The sequence below is a fragment of the Talpa europaea genome (genome assembly GCF_964194135.1).
Source record: "Talpa europaea genome assembly, chromosome: 7".
NCBI lineage: Eukaryota > Metazoa > Chordata > Mammalia > Eulipotyphla > Talpidae > Talpa > Talpa europaea.
The window spans coordinates 78,996,737-79,000,808 of NC_140074.1; positions in this window are offsets into that span (position 1 = coordinate 78,996,737).

The window sequence follows — 4,072 nt, forward strand, 5'->3', positions numbered from 1 at the left end:
TTGAGTTCAAAATCTAGAAGCTGAGATATATAGCACATCTTATATCTAGCTATCATTATAAAGCCCAGACCATTGTTAATTTTTACATAATAAATAATTTAAATTTATTTGTCTTAGTGGTTTCAAAAATTACATCAAAGTATACAAAGATCATACATCAAGACTAAGTGAAATTTATCTCAGGGATGCAAGGATGGATTTATATACATAAATCAATCAATATACTGCTTTATATTAACAAAAGAAAGGATAAAATTCATGATAATATCAATAGATACAGAGAAAGCATTTGACAAGACTCGGTATCCATTTATGATAAAAATTCTGAACAAGATAGGACAAAGGCTATAGATCACAACTTATTGCAAACTTAATACTTTTAAAATAGGTAATATAATTGTATTAATTTTTTAATTTTAATATATTTATTTTTTATTGTTATTCATTTTTGTACAATGTTTGATTCCTCTTTTCAGGTGTAATCCCCATAAAAGTCCCACTACCAAGTTCACCAATGGTAAACCATTACCATAGTCTCTTGTGTTCGTCCCTCCCATTTTGACCCCTCTTCCTTTTCATCCCCCTCCCCTGCTATATGCTGTATGCCTCAGATCTATAGTTTGCCTGCTAGTTTTGTCTTTTTTCCCTGATCCCTTGTTTGGTTTTTCTATATTCCTCCTATAAATGAAATCATTCAATATCTTTCTTTTTCCTACTGGATTTTTTCACTGAGAATAATCTCTTCCAGCTCTCACCATGTTGCCGTGCATGGCATGAGTTTATCTTTTTTGATTGCCGAATAGTATTCCATTGTGTATATAAACCATATCTTCTTGATCCAGTCATCTGTTTTGGGCACTGAGGTTGTTTCCATATCTTACTTATTGTAAATAGCACTACAATAAACATAGGAGTGCAGCTTTCCTCTCGAATGAATTTTTGTGTCCGTTGGGTAGATTACCAGGAGTGGAATTGCTGGGTCATATGGTAGATCCATTTTCCGTAGTTTGAGGGTCTTCCACACAGCTTGTAGTGATTGGACCGGTTTGCATTCCTACCAGCAGTGTAAGAGGGTTCCCTTTTCTCCACATTCTTGCCAGTATTTGTTTTTGCCCCCTTTTTTTTTTTTTTAATATGGGTCATTCTCACTGGTGTGAGGTGGTATCTTGTGATTTTGATTTGCATTTCCCTGATTATAAGTTATGTTGAGCATTTATTGCATACCTGTTGGCCATTTGTATTTCCTCTTTGGAGAAGTGTCTTTATCTCTTCTGCCCCCCCCTATTTTTTTAAGATTTATTTTTATTTATTTATGCATATAAGAACTCAGGTATAGGCCAGAGGTGCGGGGCATGAGAGGATTCACCAGAGACAGAGTAGGGAGCAGAACAGGTGAATCTACTGAAATACACTGCTGGGAGTGGTGGGCGAGACAGGAGAAGTCTGCTGCACCATGTGCGTTAGTTCCCTGGCTGAGGATTGAACCCACGCCACAGTGGCTGGTGATATCTTGATAGCAGAGACTTTAAGCCACCAGGGAGGCCCTCTTCTGCCCATTTTTTGATTGGATTGTTTGCTTTGTTTTTGTTGAGTTGTATGAGCTCTTTGTAGATCTTGAAATCAGTCCCTAATCAGTTGTATGGAGTGCAAATATTTTCTCCCAATCAATAGAGTATCTCTTTATGTTGGTTATTGTCTCATGCTGTAAAAAAGCTTTTTAGTTTGATATAGTCCCAGCTGTTTATCTTTTCCTTCATTTTCTTTGTTCCTGGAGATGAGTCCTAAATGATTTTTCTGAGGTGTATGTCATAGAGTGTTTTGCCTATGTTTTATTATATATATTTTATGGTTTCAGGTCTTATATTCAAATCCTTTATCCATTTTGAGTTGGTTTTTGTGCATGGTGTGAGGTAGCAGTCTGGTTTCATTTTTTGCATTTGACAGTCCAGTTTTCCCAGCACCATTTATTGAACAGACTATCCTTGTTCCATTGCATATTCTTTGCTCCTTGTCTTAAACTAGTTGTCCATATAGGTGTGTCTTTATTTCTGGGTTTTATATTAGATTCCATTGGTCTGTGTGACTGTTTTTGTTCCAGTACTATATTGCTTTAATTGTTATGGCTTTGGAGTATAATTTGAAGTCTGGGAGTGTGATACCTCTGTTCTCCTTTTGAGTCAAGAGAGCTTTGGCTATTTGAGGTTTTTTTGTGATTCCATATGAATTTCATCAGTACTTGTTCTATTTTTATCAGAATTGCATTGAATCTGTAAATTGCTTTCAATAGGATGCCATTTTGATAATGTTAATTCCTTCAATCCATTTCTTTGTGTTGTCTTCTGTTTCTTTTAATGATGTTTTATAATTTTCTTTGTATAGGTCTTTCACCTTCTTTGTTAAGTTTATCTCCAGGTGTTTAACTTTTTTTGGTACAGTTGTAAATATGATGGTTTTCTTCATTTCTTCTTCAGACTGATTGCTTGCATATAGGAAGGCTACTTATTTTTGTGTGTTGATTTTGTATCCTGCTACTTTACTAAACTGGTTTATTGTTTTGATTATTTTTTTCTGTAGAGGTTTTAGGGTTCTCTGTATATTATCATATCATCTGCAAATAGTGATAGTTTTACTTCTTTCCCTGTTTGGATTATTTGTATGTCCTTATCTTGCATAATTGCTCTGGCTAGGACTTCCAGTATTATATTGAAAAGCAGTGGTGAGACCAGACATCCTTGTCTTCTTGTAGCTCTTAAAGGGAAGACTTTCAGCTTTTTACCATTAAGAATGATATTGGCCTTGGGTTTGTCATATAGACTTTTATTATGTTACGCTATGTTCCTTCTATTCCAAGAGTTTCAAGGTCCTTCATCATACATGGATATTGGACTTTGTCAAATGCTTTCTCAGTATCTATTGATATGATTATATGATTTTTATTTTTCTTTTTGTGAGTGTGTTGAATTACATTAATTGATTTTCAGATGTTGAATCATCCATGTGCCCCTGGAATAATTCTCACTTGGTCATGGTATATTATCCATTTGATGCATTGTTGGATGGTTTGCTAGGATTTTATTGAGAATTTTTTCATCTGTGTTCATTTGGGAGATTGGCCTATAGTTTTCTTTTTTTGTGTGTTGGCTTTGTTTGATTTTGGTATTAGTGTAATGTTGATTTCATAAAATGTATTTGGTAGTAGTCCTTCTTTCTCAATTGAAAGATTTTTATAGGATAGGTACCATCTTTGTAGGATAGGTTCATCTTTGAACATTTATGAAACCATCTGGTCCTGGGCTTTTGTTTTGGGGGAGGATTTTGAATCCTGTTTCAATTTGTTGCTTGTAATTGGTTTGTTTAGTTTTTCTTCTTTATCCGGCTTTGGGTGATTGTATAATTTTAAGAATTTGTCCATCTCTTCTAGATTGTTGAACTTGTTTGCATATAAATGTTCATAGTAATCTCCAATTATTCTCTGGATTTCTGCTCTGTCTATTGTTATTTCTTCTCTTTCATTTATGATCCTATTTATTTGCATTTTCTCCCTTTTTTTCTTTGTGAGCCTGCCTAGAGGTTTGTCTATTTTGTTTATTTTTTTCAAAGAACCAGCTTTTGGTTTCATTGATCATTTGGATTGTCTTTTTAAAATTTCTATTTCATTTATTTCTACTTGAATTTTTATTATTTCCTGTGTTCTATTGGCTTTTGGTTGTTCTTTTTCTAGTTCTTTGAGATGGGAGATTAGATTGTTACTGTGGGTTCTTCTTGTTTCTTGATGGTGACCTGTATTGCTATATAATTTCCTCTTATACCTTTTGCTGTGTCCCATACATTCTGGAAAGTTGTGACCTCATTGTCATTCATCACAAGGTGTTTTTTAAGTTCTTCTTTGATTTCCTCATTAATCCAATGGTTTTCCAGTAGTGCGGGGTTCAATCTCCATGAAATAGGAGGGTTCCTTGTTTTCTTTTCATGGTTGATTTCTAGTTTGATGCCTTTATGCTCAGAGAACATAGTTGGTATGATTTCAATCATCATGTATCTGTTGATATTTGTCTTGTGGCCCAGTATGTGG